General features: G+C 41.4%; 1 protein-coding gene across 4 annotated transcripts in view; it reads right to left on the bottom strand.

Annotated features, from left to right (window-relative positions):
- The window catches only part of LOC130514805 (junction plakoglobin-like), a 70,359-nt gene extending 53,967 nt beyond the window's left edge, over window positions 1-16,392 (bottom strand). The window contains exon 1 of one of the 4 annotated variants that reach the window (XM_057014598.1): window positions 16,024-16,392. The gene's annotated coding sequence lies outside the window, so the exon portion shown is untranslated. The remainder of the gene's footprint in view (window positions 1-16,023) is intronic. The other 3 variants (XM_057014602.1, XM_057014601.1, XM_057014600.1) reach the window with 3 other exon arrangements.
- Window positions 16,393-18,076: the final 1,684 nt, after the last annotated feature.

The following is an 18,076-nucleotide window of genomic DNA, read 5'->3' as shown; positions in this document are numbered from 1 at the left end:
CAAAGGGGTTCCAGTCACATCTAAAAGCAAGACCCTTTTTCCCCCTAATTACCGAGTTTGGTCAATAGGAAGCTCAGAGAAAGGTTGCTGTATCTGTGCCTGAGTCGCAGAGGCAGCTTTTTGATTTATGGCTCCTTTTTCCACTGGTATGCATTGCCAGCTAGGAGGCCTTTTTAATACAAACGTGTGTCTATCTAAATAGGTCCAATCAATTGACTTCAGAGGTGAACTCTAATCAAGGTGTAAACAACTTAAAACTAGTGAGGAGAAATGGAATGTCTTTTCGTTTGTTTGCATTGGCCACAATGTACAAAATTTAGGATAAAAGTGAAAAAGATCCCAACAACCTACAGCGTAAGATAAGTGCTTTCTGAGTGAGCCTGTCATAAATGTTTAAAATGCTAAAGCCTTCATAAGCTGTATGCTGACCTACTGACCTCCGACCCCGCTGACCCACCCAACCCGACTCTACCAGCAGCTTATTTTAATTAATACAATGTATTTCTATGTTCTCTACCTATTCTCTCCTCTACCTGTCCTCCCCCTCGCCTCTCTCTCTACCCAGCCCCCCATCAGCAGGAGGGTCCCCTTACATGAGCCTGGTCCTGCTCAAGGTTTCTTCCTGTTAAAGGGGAGTTTTTCCTTGCCACTGTTGCTTGTTGGGGGTCAGGCCCTGGGATTCTGGAAAGCGCCTAGAAACAATTTTGATTGTGACAGACGCTATATAAATAAAAATTGATTGATTGATTGATTGATTGATTGATTGATTGATTGATTGATTGATTGATTGATTGATTGATTGATTGATTGGAGTACTGCAGACAAATACATGTTAGAAACAAAAAAACTTTTATTGAAAATAGATTATGTACGCACTTGTCTTTTTCCACTTCTGCTATCAAAGTGACCACCAGGTGAGAAGCAAAATAGACCGAGGACAGGTTGCCTTTTTCATCTTGTGGTGCACACCATCCACTGCAACACTCGGTGACCTTGGTGGAGTCTCTAATAAGCCACATGTGCAGTCATCATTGGACTGATGGGGCCGTTCAGCTAACATAGACACAGCTTAGCATGCTAAAGTGTGACAAAAGTAACCTATTTGATGTCACTTGATCAATAAAAAACCAAAAATGTGATGACTAATTAAGCATGTCTAAAGTAAAACTGTAATAGAAAAAAAAAAATTATAATTAAATTATAAATAACAAAACTGCAGATTTACAGAGCTACTTTGCACACATCCACATTGAAGTGCAGTCAATGCACCACTGTAAGGAGCCCAAATTACTTGTTTGGCCTTCTTTTAATAAGTTATGAGGAGGGTTTTTTTTTTTAATGGTCATGTGACATTCCAGATTGAATTTCTATTGAGATTCTAAAATGGATGGCTATATTAAACTGATGTGTATTAAACTGATAATTCTTGTAATCTGTTGAAATGAAATGGGCACAGCACGACCATTTTGGGCCAAAGGGAAGAGTGTCATATGGACCAATGATCCGGCATCCCATATGTTTAATAATTCATATTTCTCACAAATCCATTATATGGTTTTGACCATTTTATTCAGAAAAGTAATTTAATTCAATTCAACTTTATTTATATGGCATTGATTCCAATCAAGATTCTCTCCAGAGCCCTTAATGAAACCCTGAGAAGAGAACAGAACAGAAGAATTCAGAACCATAAAGCATCAAGGTGAGAGAAACTTGTATTTTTGTTCCCCAGCTTCCTCAGCTTATTACAGGGTAAATAAAGTTTTAAACTTAATTTTAAAAGCAGAGAAAGCGTCAACCTGGACAGGAAGCTGGTTCCACAGCAGAGAGTCCTGACAGCTGTTGGCTCAGCCAACCATTCAACTTAAATGCTTCTGGAAGTCAGTAAAACCAGCAGCCTGGGAGCGGAGCAATCTATTGGGATCACTTGGTGCTGTCAGCTTCTCCAGCTATCAGTAATTTTACAATCTTTGTACTTGACAACCACAAATGAGCAGCTTCAATTTGAAAAAAAAGAAAAAGATATGACAAATGGCAATCCTGATATCCAATACCGTCAACACAAGTGTTCTGCAAAACTCCAAAAAATAGACAAGAATTAAGACAAATTTGGTTTCACTGACAATTCTTGTTGTGGAATTTTCTGACATCTTTTTTTTCTCTCATATCGATCTTATTAGATTGAAGTGAGTTAAAAAAAAGAAGACAAATGGTTACAATCAAAGCATTTCTCATTAGAGTGGTCATTTCCATCACCCATGGAGGATATGACAACAGTAATCATAGAAGAGGAGATAAAAGTCAGTCTGAATGATGAAGGGAAGAGAATTAAAATGACAGGTGTGAATAAAAAAGAGAAATAAGAAAGATACGGGACAAGCAAGATGCAGGGAAGGCCCTGATGAAGGGGATAACAAAGTGAGAGTAAAGGGTGATAACTAGAGGCAGGAAAGAGTGTGTGACTGTAAAAAGAGTAGACAGGCTTTTTATACCTCCTACATGCTCATCATTCTCTTCCACAGCCACGGAAGCTCAATATATTTCTGAGGCTCATTTAGAGTGATCTGCTCTCACATAACATCATCTCTGCCCATTCTCTCTCTCTTTCTCTCTCTCTCTTTCCACCATAATTGTGCTGCTTGCTCCTTCATTGCTGTCATCTCTGCTTTTCTCTCTCTGAGAAACAACATCATCCCAGTCTCGCTCTCCTCTCCTCGGGCTCTGTCTGTCTGGAACTCGTGTTCCAGCCTCCGTAGACTCTGGTTATTTCTCGCAGTCCAAAGCCACTTCCAACCACTCTGTCTTCGCTCCCTCCTTTCTTGGTGACTGAGAAACAATCTTTGACTGTGTTAACACTTCAAATGGGTCCTTAGCACCTGCCAACTTTGACTGAAGCTGTACATACTTCCATCTTACAACACCATATGTTTGAAACCAAACTAGGTGTGTGAGAATAATTGGACATAACATTGGGATTAATTTTTATTTTTTAATTTCCAGTGGTTAGAAGCATTTTACTCCCTGGTAAGTTCTTCATGGAGAGGCGAGCATTTGACTGCTCTGCTCCACAGCTCTGTAGAACTCATTGCCACCTGACATTAGAAATATCGACTCACTCCTGCTGTTCACATCCAGACTTAAACCTAATCTGTTTAACATACTCAAGAGTGCTGTCACAGCTGTCTCTTGCATATATTGTTCCTTTTTACATATCACCATCAAAATCATTATTTGGTTCATGATATATAATTCAAACATCAATTTTAAAGAAATATGTTAGTGTGAACACCAGGTTCTAAAATGCAACATGAATGAACTGCCATTGTATGTGCATGTGTAACATCAGTGGGCTGCAGTTACAACACCAAGTTGTCTCAAGCCACTGCTGCACCTCATGATACTGTCATTTTACCTTCTAAACTGTTTAGTCTGTCAAGCTGTGCAGGAGTCAAAGGTGAACAGTCTAACAAGTCAAAATGGAAATAATTTTGGAAAACTGACTCTTTGAGGCTCAGATTTTCCTCCAGGGTTTCTCTTTATTTTGCTGGGTTCCTTCTCCCTTTATAGTATTCCAAGGTTTGCTGCATAAAACCAGCTCTCATATTTATTAAAAGAATTACTTTAAAGAAATACAGTGTTACTTTACCACCTTTTTTGTAATTTTGTGTTTAAAATACTGTACACCAATACCAACAATGATTCCATTTCTAAAAGCAAAAAAAAGAACTGTGACGGGTGCAATTGGGACCCAAAAGCAGCACTCTGGAAAGCTGGGACTGTTGGTAATGACCTTTATTAGTACACGGGCAAACGGGAACTCAGGCAGACAAGGAAACAATCTGTTCTTCAGGCTCGGCGCCCACACAAAGTCTATGGGTTTCAGGCTCGGGGATTGGATTGAGCCAGAATGTGGAACCGAGGGGGGAGGACGTGAACCCTCGGAAGCGTACAGTTCTGTTTACAGCAGGCAGGAGTGACAGAGAGGGGCTTACAGGAGATGAGGCCGACAATGCAGCAGAGCAGACTGGGGACAAGCAGTAGCTGGACCAAGTGGACGGGTGTCTGGACGCCATGCAGCGAAGCGCCGTCTCCATCTCCTGATTCATCCTTTCTGATTGGCTGTTGGATTGGGGATGGAACTCAGAGGACAGGCTTACGGTGTTGCACAGGCAGAGGTTGCAGGTAACCGGCAGGGGCCTGGCAGGAGGATTTGTGCAGACTGCAGATCAGGTAGGCGTTGACAAACTCTTTCGTGTCCTCTAAAGTGGGCCACCAGAACCGTTGCTGCAGGACCTCTTTAGTGCGCTGAATCCCTGGGTGACAAGTGAGCCGGGAGCCATGGGCCCATTGCAGGACGTCAGACCTCAGACCCTCCAGGACAAACAGGCGGTCAGGAGGACAGGAGCTGGGACCAGGCTGATTCTCCAAGGCGGCTTTTACACGCTCCTCTACCTCCCAGGTGAGAGAAGCCACCAGGCAGGGAGCAGGAAGAATGGTGTCCGGGTTAAGGGCAGTGTCTTCTGTTCCCAAGAACTGGCGAGATAGAGCATCAGGCTTGACGTTGGGGGAGCCCGGCCAATAGGAGAGGGAAAAGTTGAACCTGGTGAAGAACAATGACCAGCTGGCCTGGCGGGAGTTCAGTCTCTTAGCCGAACGGATGTACTTAAGGTTCTTGTGGTCCGTCCATACAAGGAAGGGCAATTTCCTCCAACGCCAGTTTCACCGCCAACAGTTCTCAGTTCCCAAGGTCATAATTTCTTTCTGCCGGAGACAGACATCAGGAGAAGAAGGCACAGGGGAGCATTTTCTGGTCATCAGCAGAGCGTTGAGAGAGAGAGAGAGAGAGAGAGAACGGCTCCGACCCCCACATCAGAAGCATCCACCTCTACTATGAACTGCCTTTCAGGATCAGGAACCAGGAGAATGGGAGCTGAAGTGAACCAAGCCTTGAGGTTCTGGAATGCCTTCTCGGCAGCCTGGGACCAAGGGAAGGGTACCTTGGAGGAGGTAAGAGTAGTGAGTGGAGCGGCCACGGTGCTGTATCCCCAGATGAACCTTCGGTAGAAGTTGGCGAACCCTAGGAACCGTTGCAGCCGTTTCCGGGACTCGGAGACAGGCCAGGAGGTGACGGCAGAGACCTTGGAGGGGTCCATCTCCACGCTGCCTTGACTGATAATGTACCCCAGGAAAGAGACGAAGGTAGCATGGAATTCGCACTTCTCTGCTTTAAGAGAGAGTTCTCCAGCAGGCGTTGGAGGACGGCCTGGACTTGATGCACATGTTCTTCCTTGGACCGGTAGAAGATCAAGATGTCATCCAGATAGACAAACACAAACTTGTTGAGCACGTCTCTTAAAATGTCGTTAATGAGTGCCTGGAATACGGCCGGGGCATTAGTAAGGCCGAAAGGCATGACCAGGTACTCATAGTGTCCAGTGGGTGTGTTGAAGGCAGACTGGGGACAAGCAGTAGTGAAGTCGGGGCCAGGCGGAGAAGTCAGGACCAGGTGAGCAGACAGGAACCAGAAACGCTGAGGCAGAAGTCGTGGCCAGGGACGGAAGGCTGGTGAGTTTACCGGGAGACAGGCGGTGCAGGCAGGTCAGAGGCAAACAGGTTCAGCAACAGGAGGTCAGGCAGGTAAGAAGTGCTGGAGAGTCTTGCATGGAAATGCTGAAGAACAATCTGGCAAGGAGTGAGAGTGCAGGGGAGGCTTATAAGCAGGGCTGGTTGGGAATAAGCTGCAGCTGTGCTTGCAGGTGAGTGGAGTTGAGCTGATGGGGTGGGAGTGGCTGGCAGGTAGAGTGGAGCGCAGGCAGGAGAGAGTGGAAAATTACTGAGGCAGAGGGACAGGAGGGAACTGGGGGAATTGAGCTGTGACAAAAACACCTTCAACAGAATTGTGGCTTCTCGCTGGTTTGAGTCAGAGAACTAAAAACGCATCTGAAAAATGTGGACAGGGCCATGTCTACCATCTGTTGCAGCAGCTCTACAGCTACCAACATGAAGGTAAGTCAGCAAATTAACTGATGCACATCTGAGACTGCAATACTTGCCCATTTTCGTTTTGATTTTTCAGAAGGGCAACATACCATTCCTTTGCATGTTGGACAATTGTGTTTGATAATTACTTGTTCAGTTGAATCATTTTCATACGATAATGAAACTCAAAGCAGACACAATATTTCATTTAAATCTGTCACAATCATGTTGCACATCTGAGGTTTGTGCTGTTGTAGATATTTGGTGTTGAGGTATCATATTCGAGGAGACAGAATACTGATTTCTCAGTCACTTTAGTATTTGTATTGCCGTTATATTTTCAAAATGTGTATCACATTGTATTTCCTCCACATATAATAATGCGTAGCCTCTCCCTGAAGACATGCAACAGTACATACACAATGCTGTCTGTCAGCTAATGACATTTGAAATAATTTCTGTCATATGGACAGTGAATTAAATAAATGAGTGACACTGAAATTAAAACATTTTCACTTTCACATACTATTGTTATCACACCTTTTTTTCCAGTTCACTTAACACTCCCAATGAACATGCACACAACAAAACACACATACCCACATGCACACACAAATAGATAGAAAAAGAGAAAGAACAAGCACTTCGCACTCATGCCATCGTTGCCCGTGCTCTTATTCACTGTCATTCCCTTTACCCTACTCTCTTTTATCTCCCTGTCACCATGATAGAGCTTTTACCACAGACACACACACAAACACACACACCACACACAGGGAAAATTGAGGCAAATAAACTAACTGAATGAAAGACAAAAATGGGCATTGTGTAAAGCCAGTGGGTTGGCACAGATATACAATAGTAAATTTAGAGTAGGCCAGTCTTCAGGGTAGCATGTGCTCACACACATACACACAGTCAGTGGTGTGTGCATCCAAGTGGAATAGTGTGTGTATGTAAGCACACGCATGACCGATGAGAAGAAAAAGCTAAGCAATAAGAACTGAGGCAATTTCACTATCCACAGCGTACTGGCGAGGCTGTAAATGTAGGGTTTCGCAAAGCTGATTTCCCTGGACTTGATGTGAAAAATTAAACCTACATTAGACACGTGGTTTATGTGACTTAATCAGTTTATCTAGAGCATATCTAGAGCAGAAAACACAATAATCCAACCAGGCTGCCATTTCCCATTCCTTTTAAAACACAGATACGATGGGTCCCTCTCAGCTATTTTAAGATTAGCTGGGAAAATTAAAAGATTGTATCTCAAAAGACTAAGCCAGATGTGCTCATGCATAAACAGTTCATGTACCATTGCAGACATGATGGCAAGTTTTCAAAATGCAAGTTTTTGGATCTGCAACCTCCTATGCTAAATCCCACCAAACTCGGAAAACTCCAAACAACTAACTCAAGGCTAATTTTGTTTATTTTTTATTTTTATTTTTTTACTAGCACAATGTTGGACCCAGGTCACTATCTAAGACAGCATAAGTTATGCAGACACTCCCAATTTCATAAAAAGTATTTATTGTGGCAAAATGAAAGATTCTTAATTTTGAATTTCTTTTGCAGCATGGCAGGAGTTACAGTAATCCCATACATTAGATGTTGCCCCAGCTTTTGTTTTCCTCCAAAGACAGAGTCAAAAGCTCCTCATTTTCTCAACCAGTAATCATAGTACCTTCCTCTGGTTCTGTGATATGTAGCATCCTAATCCTGTTGTGTAGATGATGCATTTCCACTTCTTTCTCATGTTAATGATCACATATGTGAAAATTAACCCAACTAAACAGATCATTATCAGTCAATCTACTACATAGTTTTGATTACCTGACACACAAGAATCCACAAAACAACTGTCTGTTGCGCACACACACATACACGCACAGCCGCAGAGGGTAGCGGACATCATGGAGGGGATTCTGGCTGAAATTGGCATAATCTTAATCGCTTTGTGTACACACACACCTGCAGCTCGGTCCTGCTGAGGTTCACCATGGCAACGAGCAGTTTCCAGTCTTTGCTGTTGGTTGATCTTTTTTTTCAGTGGAAAGATTACTGGTACATTTTGGAAACCTTTTCATTTGATCAGCACAGCCACAGATATGATTCCCTGCAAAGCCTGCAGGATTCGAGCACAACATTGTCACACATGCTTTGTTGACACTGTGTTTGTCAGGGAGCTTCAGCATCACACATTTCAGCCCATACTAAATACTGCTTTGTGTATGAAGAATGGATACAAATTACAATACATTTTGTGACCCCAATTTCATTAAATTCCTATTCAATTTCTTTTAGTTACATTTGAGTTAAAACTTCGTCTTAGCAATATCTACTGATTTAAAGCCTGGTAATAATATGCTTTTATCTCCCATCATCACTGCATTTCATCCCATCTGGCAATCATTGACTGACTAAACTCTACATTCTAGTACAATAGTCTAGATCAGCACAGGACAGGTTCTTCATCATTATTCTTCTCCTTTTGTTAAAGTTTCTGTAGCTGCTTCAACTGAGAAATTTGTGATATCTCAGGTGATCCTGTAATGAAAAATATAAACATAACCAACAAGGCCACTAATGTGTCATCCCAAATTACCACTTCAAGTGGGAAAAAGGCATCATCATCATCATCATCATCACCATCATTATTATTATTATTATTATTAAAACAAAAATTACTAAAACACTGATGAATGTGGTGAAGGCAAAATTCTATTCATCTGACAGCACTAACACCTAATTCCACATTGACAAGGTTAATTATGCCACAATCAAAGTTTCCAGTCATTGCCATTGCATTGTGTGTTAACGCTAAAGCTCTCACACACACCAGCCAGCTTCAACTTTGTGTCACACTCAAACTGTTGCCCAGCATTGACCAGAAAGAACAAGCAAAAAGTAATGATGGCATAAGGCCTCTGCTGAAGGTGCCAAGATGGAGCAGTGGAAGCCAGATGTTTGCAAGTGTTGGTGCACCAAGCTGCTCTGCTGTGCTGCATAATCACATGTACAGATGATTGTGTAGAACATCAGAATCAGCAAATAGCAGCATTTCAACACTGAGAACCCTGTTCCCTTGTGATCTCTGGAACCAGTGGAGATGCTGCCTTTATGGAAATGTGCAAATTCTATGGCCCAAAGGTGTATCTTGAATAAAAGTATGAATGAATGTTGACACTGAGTGAATTTGTTTAATGGAATCACAGGTTCACATAAATAAATAAATAAAGTAATCTCAATTATTGAGTGTAGTGCATTGACTGTTTTCTGAATTGAGTTTTTGATGGTATTCTGCTGTTCAACCAAAAGCGCACTTAACCATAGATGTTTTTTGGTTTGGTTTGGTTTTTTTCCGCGCCTGATTGATTTTGTGAGCAGCAATCAAAGAGAGGCATTGACTGTGTCCCCCACGGGTAAAGTACAAACATTTTCAATCATGAAATATTCTGTTCACTGAATACAAGCTGTGCTTGGAAAATACACAGACCACCAGCACCATGACTTGGCATCTGATCTACAAATGCTAGGGATGGCTGATGTGTTTCAGACACTAAAATTGGAGGCAAGTTAAATATAATGTAACTTGTGAGTAAACAAATCTATATCCTGGTGTAGCCCTGCTCAGAGGAACATCTGGACAGTCTACAAAGGGACGGAGGAGACGATGAAGAAGACTGGTCATGATATGGTGGGTATTCTGCTTTATCTTGTTGTGGTGTTTTCCCTCCCTCTCCTTGTTCCTGTTCTTTCAGTGCTGTGTTGATGATGGTGTGGTGGATTAGCCAGCATTGAGACAAACCTGCAGCTCCCAACCTAATCAGCTACTTAAACCAACCTGGGACTTCCTTCTCTTGCCAGCTGGTCGAATCTCCAGTCTGTGACGTGAACCTCCGAACTGAAGTTCTTGTATTTCCTAGTTGTGATTTTTCAGAGTGTTGGACTTCCGTGTGATAAAATAATTTACCAGGAAACTGAACCTGCATTATTATTTTTTACGCAGTGATATCCATATAATTGAGAATTGTCTCCATATGTCTCCACAGACTTTAGAATAAGGTTGATAATCCACATCATCTACCACAGGATATCTTTCATTATTTCTAGTTCCATGCACTCTCGTTTGTTCAAGCAGTAAATATTCCATGCAGAGAGGAATTGCAGTCTCCACCAATTGCATTGTTTCACTGTTGAGTGGTTGTCCTGACAAGGGCACCGATAATGCATCCGCAACAATATCAGGGTCAGCTCCACACATCAATATATTAGTAACAATTTCCAGTGAAGTCCAGGTATATCTGGTTGGTTAAAAAGTGGCACTCACTGACCTAATTCAAAGAATAGCATATGGGCAGAAGGTAACAATAGAATATAATCTAAGCCTGTTTATGAGATGCTGTTAATTGAGGGGCGTAGAGAAATTGTATCCATACAGAAATGTATGACAGCATCTAATATTCACAAACCTGCAAATCAGACAAAATCTGTTTTGTCTTTACATTAGACAGAGATAATTGAAAATAGACATCGAGGTCTTTAGACAGATGGGAGTGAGGAGAACAGAAACGATGAGGCTTTGAGACAGAAGAGACAAACATTCTCTCATCGGATCCCTGGAGGCTGTGAATTCAGGAGTGGCATCACTACAGTGGCAAAATTGATTTTCATGTCAGAGAGTGAACTATCCTGCAGCCATCTACTCATTCGGTGCATCTCCTGGGAGAATTCCGTCACACTGTCACAGCTGCCAGTTTACAGATTGCACACATATTCTTATTATTGTTGTTGATGATGAAGATGAGGATGAAGGGGAAGATGGTTATATTTGGCTCTTCCTCCCAGTTTTTCCCCTTCACACACAGAACTGGTTTTATCCTAAGATGCCCAGAGGCGCCTGTGATTTGCTTACGCCAGAACGAACTCAAAGCTTCCCCAGTGAAGTGACGGTAAACCAACATAATTTCCTTAAGGGCTGAAATTAATGTTTGCGCATTGAGGCTAGTTGTTTATTAAGGCTGCCTGGTATTTAATTTTTATTTAACCATTCTTTTGATCAAGAGATGGATGAAACGTGCTCTCTTTCCTAAATCGTGCTTTTCCTCGTCATTTGGTTTATTCCCTCGCTGCACCTCTCTCTGTGCTCTGCGTGACTGTCAGAGGAGAAGAGGCTCGATGAGATGTTTACTTCCTATGTTTTGCATCAACTGCCTCAGAAGTGATGTGACTGAATGCAAGTGGTGGCCTGTTATCAGTGAATCTGTCTCAATCATCTGTTATTCCACATTAATTCTACACAAGGGGCAAGGTAGATGGATGGATAGACATTCAGTAGATGTCACACATACAGAGAACACCTATAAAAACTACAGCAACATGTCAACATTTGTAATAGTCATACTGATAGTGATGGTGACAGTGATGATAAGGCACATGACATCTATAAAGACAATAGAAACTGTCACAGCAGCACCAATACCAACAACAGCAGTAATAGAATTCCAAAAACATATCACTAGTAAACAATGAATGTTAGAACTCTTCTCCCTATACAGTATTTAGTAAAAATAAATTCTTTATACTTGTTTTTTAAAGTGATACACATTTGAAATTGTTTCATCTCTGTATTCCAACTGTTCCAGAGTTTTGCTTCAACAAATGAACAATTTTTATTTGTGTTGATTTTTTTTCACCCTCCCTCTGTTACCTAAAACATTTTCTGAATGTTGTGCGGTAATAGTTTGTTTCTGGGTTTGTACATGAATATTGCTGTTTGAATTTGCACCATGTCTTAAATAGTCTCCGTTTGAGAAATAATAGATTAGTGTGCTCTGGAAAGCAGTGTTGTAAAATTTTCTGATGAATCTTTTCTGTAGAATTAAGAATGACTGCAAGAATGGGTACGTTTTACCCCAAATCTATATGCAAGATTAAATATTGTAATGAATTTCGTTTTGCCCTGGTTTAGTGAGCGCTTGTTGATATCAAACTAAGATTTTATTTTACTAATTGCTGATGTGATATTGTCAAAAAGCTCTTCTTAATTCTTATCAGTGAGAACACCTTAAATGAACAGTAAAGCAATTAATCTATGAAGTACCTTAACATTTCAACTGTTTAATTATCATTGCACACTGAGATGGACTCAATTGCACAATCATGACAAGTTCGATATGGTTGTTTGGGTGTGGATCAAGAAAAGCACTTGGAAGGTCTGCTTTGAACAGAGAGGAACTGATCACATGCTTGATCAGATGAAAACAAGTCCAGGAGTTTTGCCGTACATTGTAGTCAAGCCCGTCTCTAGCCTAAAACAAAAGTAAAGCACGTCAAAAGAGAGAACGGCAAAACAGCATGATGTCACTTCCTTGCACGGCACGATTTTTAAATGACTACAGCCAATTGGTTAAACACAACGATCTGATGTTCAAACATTTGCTTATTGTAGACACACCAATCAGGTTTACGCACTATAAAGATGAGCTCACCTGTCTTCAGCCAAAACAGAATGAGCAAAACAACGAAGTGACATGAGAAGAAGAATGTGACATGAGAAGAAGAATACTAATAGAAGGAGGTAGAGGAAGATACTGTTTTCTGGGGCCACTTTGTTACTCTTAATTAAATTAACTTTATGTGAGGTAAATCGTCGTTAAATGAGACGCATGCCTCCCTGCTTTCATGGACATGTTAAATTCATGTTACGTGCCTGGTTTTTACAACCAGGATGCAACAAAACATAATTTTCACAATAAGAGTTCTAAGAGCTAAAACTGTATACCCACCCCACCCCATCCCTTGCTTTGGATATTTGCATTGGTACATGATGTATTATTAAATAAAGATTTTAACCAATAACATGACAAATATAATCAACATCATCATGTAGATATACTGTAGTCTAGCTTCTCTTTTGGCTGTATGTATAAGCCAGATTTTTCAGATCATTTTGCCTCTATTGCAGTGTAATAAAGCCATTGCTGCTCACAAATTACACCATACACCTGCCTTCCACTCCCACAGAATGTCTACCGCCTGCTGCTCTTTCTGTAAACTCAACACAGAATCTGTGCAGGCAGTACTGGGTAACACTGTCACAAGATTGTAAGCACTGTAGCAATATTGCTAACAGACATTGCAGCCAAGCTGGCAGTATGGGGACAGCAATATTATTAGTAGATGTGTCAGAATACATTAGTTTTGTGAAAGCATTTTGTGAGAGCATTCATCCTATGCCGTATTTTAATGGAATATTTAGCTGGTAGGGCTGGGCATAATGTGAATTTACTGTAAGCAGTGTTGTCATTTGTGCACAAAACTGATGTTTTAAATGGCTAAAAAAAAGGAAGAGGGCTCACTAAGCTACTGCTTGTCAAATACATGCGACAACAGACCCAATAAATAATTTTGTGATAATTTTCTTAAACGGGAAAAGACATAAATTATACAATGAAATCCTGATGTTTCTGACAAGGATCACAGCATGTAGCCTCATATCAGCAGCGCATCACTCGTGTGTGTGTGTGTGTGTGTGTGTGTGTGTGTGTGTGCGTGTATGCATTTGTGTTTATGTTTCCATCCTGTTCCCCAACGACCACCGCCCACGGCTGTCACTGCAGACAGGAAATAAAGAAATAATACACAGGCAGCTTGTCTAGATTAATAATATTCATGTTAGACACCTAATAGGAAGATGTTCTTGGTCAAGCTCCAGTTAATGCAGAAATACATCAAGGAACCCTATGTGAGAACTCGGAAATGAAATCTACCACACCGACATGAAGTAGTCACCTAGAGGTCCATTCACTCTAAATAAATATATGCCTGAGGGAGAAGCGGGCACGACTGCGGCAGACATCACAGTCAACAGATGTTAAAGGTCCATCTGATCTGTTCCACTTTTGATTCTGTGTGACAAATGTTTGCCTGCACACTATAGTGCCAAGGTAGTATTAAACCTGAAACTACAATTCCAAACACTCTTCTTGGTTACTCTCTAAGGCTGTGATCTTCTGCCCAACTCTGGATTGTTTGACTCATACAAGGTTTCAAAATCACATTCTCATTTTGGTTTGACCAACTAGTTCATTAGTTTAAAGGAAGTAATGTTTAAAATGAATTGTCTGACAGCAATCACTAACTAGGCTAGTTCACAAGATTCCATATAAAAGGCTTTGTATGTCTTTGGCTGATCCAGATATCTAATAGCTATTCACTTGGAATTTCAATCATTTGTCTTTTAACCTATCCAGCAGCAAGTGGCCTTGTTCAGTCCACCCTCCTTGTTAGATCTTAACCTATGCTGCATCCTTTAAATTAAGACAGATTTACATTTAAAAAAAAAAAAAAAAAAGGTGTGCATGTGCTGGAGAACAGTGGCATCTGTGACAGATGTCTCACCCTACAGGAATGGACCCTTAACGCTAAAAACCACTGGTGAGAGAGCAGACGTGAAAATATCATAGAAGGCTTCGACAAACAGGACGGTTTCAATACAGGCTCAGAGTAACAGGGCAAAAATGATATCTTCTGAGGCTGAATTATTGAGCACCAAAAAAACCTGAGAGCTTTTACATATTTATCTAATATTGGTGGGGTCAGGACCCCAGATAGTAAATACTGGGTATAAACTCTACAAATTAAAATGTGCAAAGACATAGGACAGCATTAGTAATACAGATATTATTTTAAAATTTATTTACCTGAGATTCAGACACATGGAAAAGTGATCATAACTACTGAGTGAGTGAGTGAGTGAGTGAGTGAGTGAGTGAGTGAGTGAGTGAGTGAGTGAGTGAGTGAGTGAGTGACAGTGACTGACACTCAGAAACTGTAACATTTAGAGTAATTATAGACACTTAATTGCACTTAGGTGTGAAAAAGTGAGTGAATTGTGTCCTGTAATGGACTCATGCTAGAGCCCCGGCTGCCAACCTCAGCCTGTGATAAGCTCCAGCACATCAGCCATAAGTGGCACTTAGCAGAGATGGATGGATGGATGGATGGATGGATGGATGGATGGATGGATGGATGGATGGATGGATGGATGGATGGATGGATGGATGGATGGATGGATGGATGGATGGATGGATGGATGGATGGATGGATGGATGGATGGATGGATGGATGGATGGATGGATGGATCTTTCTTTTTCATCTGTTTTTATTCTATCCACAGTGGTGGTGCTGTCTGTCTGTCTGTCTGTCTGTCTGTCTGTCTGTCTGTCTGTCTGTCTGTCTGTCTGTCTGTCTGTCTGTCTGTCTGTCTGTCTGTCTGTCTGTCTGTCTGTCTGTCTGTCTGTCTGTCTGTCTGTCTGTCTGTCTGTCAGATAGATAGATAGATAGATAGATAGATAGATAGATAGATAGATAGATAGATATCCTACTTTTTTGTTTGCAACTGCAATAGTAGGGGTAGCTCACCACAGCATTGAACGGTTTGTACTGTTATTTACTACTATTATTTATTTGAATCTATGTTTCATCACAAAACTGGAATGTGATATTTTTCAATTAATATTGCCTCTTTGCGTTTCATGCCAAAATCGAACTTAGGGGGGAGAGAGAGACAGAGACAGAGAGAAAGAAACAGAGAGAGAGAGAGAGAGAGAGAGAGAGAGATGGTTGCACTGGGCGGCGTGGACAGACTCACCGGGGGTGTACCCACAAATTGCACCGTGTTTCTGACACATATGCGTGCACACCGCATGATGTGGTTATAAATATATATCTATCTATCAGTGAGACTCACCTTCAGGAACAGGTATAACACATTTAGTTGAAGAATTCAGTTAAAAGGCACAAACTGCATTAAGTGATCTCACTGTTGTGATTTAAGGAGGAATAATGCTGCAAGGAACAGATCAGACTGAAGTTTCAGGAGGACGGTCAAGGGGATGAACGCAGTTCACTGTGATGCTGGTGCAGCATTATGATGAAAACCACCGACTGGAGGTCACTCCTCAGCGCCCCATTCCACCCTCTGCTTATTTCCTTATCTGGCCATCATGCGTAATAAAAGAGGGGTCAGCCTCTTACCTCGGTTTGTGGACAGCAGTCTGGAGCGGCTCCTTGTCGCAGGCGCGTCAACTTTCCCCCCCGGTACTCGGGTTTAATTCCACAGTGAGCGCAGCTCAGGTGCAGGTTCCCCCCTCGTGCTCCGTCTCCAGACACCGCTGTCTGTCGGTCTCCCGTTGGAGGAGCAGTGCAGAACGCAGTCAGCCGGGCGGAGTGAGGCGAGCGAACCGGCAGCTGTTCGGTGGTTACAGCGTCACCGGAGAGGAGGGGAGCGGAGCGGAGCGGAGAGAGATCTCACTCTGATCAGTTGCAGGCGTCGCTTCAGCACTCTTCCCTCATGTCCACGGTAAATGCTGCCATGCAAGGACCTGGCGGTGCAACTGCTGCAGTGCAGCTCCTGCTCAGCTGTATCTATGCATAAATATCAGCCCAAGGCTGCACCCCAAATGGGGGGGAAATCTTCCCACATTGCATCCTAACCATAACTTCTTTATGTTAAATACATAATTCAGATCATCAAGATCCAAACACCACACCTGCTAGCCACTAAAAAAAAGCAGTGTGAAGATGATGTAATTAGCCTCACACAAGCTAAATTTGAATTTAAATTTTCAATTGTGAGAAATAAGAAGCTTTCTTAAATGTTGTATTGGCTCATGAAATTGCATTATTTTTTGGGTTACTTTTTTCACTTGCACCCAGAGATGAGGTTATGTGAAATGCCAGTGTTGGATTTTGGCAAAAATAACTCATGAATTGATTTAAATGAAATTTTCAAGAAACATTGATAATGAGCAAAAGAACATATGATTACATGTTGGTGATAGTACAGATTCTGGGGGAGACTTTGATCTGATTTGATATTCCAAGCCCCTTGACTTTGATCATAAAGTGATCTATTCTGTTATGCAACCTGTCACTACTTCAACTTGGGTAACTTGTACAGTATTTGTGCATCAATCCCCACAATCTCCATTAAAGGAAGACAACTCAGATCTCTCTTTTCAAGTGCCTGACTGGTGAAGATAAACTCGCTGGTTTTGTTTTGTTTTTGGGTTGTTGTTTTTTTTTTTGGGGGGGGGGGGGGGGGGGATTGTCATGGCAGAGTTGTTTGGCCTCATTTTTATTGTAATTTGTAGTGGCTACGTTTTTTCTAATACAGTTACAACATGGTATTAATAGTTGTGATTAATACGCTGTATGATAGACACATAATTTAGCTCTTTGTAACATGTAAAATGTTTTTCCCATTTATTAATTTGCTTACCTGTTATCGTTAAACCAGAAAAGTCAAAAGGGTCCCAAATATGCTCCTAACAGTATAAGAATAATACAAAATTGGACTGTTTCATCCTTGCCCTCAGAAAAGGTCATGTTAAGTCTCGTCACACCAATTTCTGTATAGATTCCAAATTAAGTTGTGGGATAAAAATGACAGCAAGGAAGAGAGGAGCAATGGTCAATGCACAAATCAGGGAATTTTACATGTGGTTTCTCTCATTGTCCTGAACTTTCCAGAAAGTTTCTTCTTCTTTAGAAAAGATGTGGCAGAAATCCGTTTTGCGTGTCTAACCATACCGACAAACGTACTCTGGTGGCCTGGTGTGGTGTTGAGAACTGTCTCCACAGGCATCATTGCATGCTATTAGGCAGGTTTGACATGGCTACTCATTTTCACAGATGCTTATGAGACATCTTTTAAAGGGGGAAGATATAGTTCATGTGAAGACAGAAGTAGTGGCCTTTCATCACAAAATCTGCTGTGTCATTTCAGACCATGTTCAATATTAGATATCCCCCCCATACAACTAATTTTAAAAAAAAGGTTACAGACCACTGCCAAGCAGGTCATTTTCCTCCATATTGTGACCTACATGCATTGTATGGTATATACTGTATATAGGTGGTCGTAATACAAGGGTACACAACATGGTAGCCTATTGGTCTTTGGAATCGTAAAGGTCAAAGTCACTCCGAATCTTGAACATCACAAAAAGTTAATCATCTGTTCCTTGTCCAATCAGCATTTTTTGAAAATTCATTAAAATCTGTTCATAACCCTTTGACTTATTTT

This window comes from Takifugu flavidus, chromosome 18 (assembly GCF_003711565.1).
Source record: "Takifugu flavidus isolate HTHZ2018 chromosome 18, ASM371156v2, whole genome shotgun sequence".
Taxonomy (NCBI): domain Eukaryota; kingdom Metazoa; phylum Chordata; class Actinopteri; order Tetraodontiformes; family Tetraodontidae; genus Takifugu; species Takifugu flavidus.
Note: the sequence above shows the minus strand (reverse complement) of the source record. Positions and strands in the feature narration are given on the sequence as shown.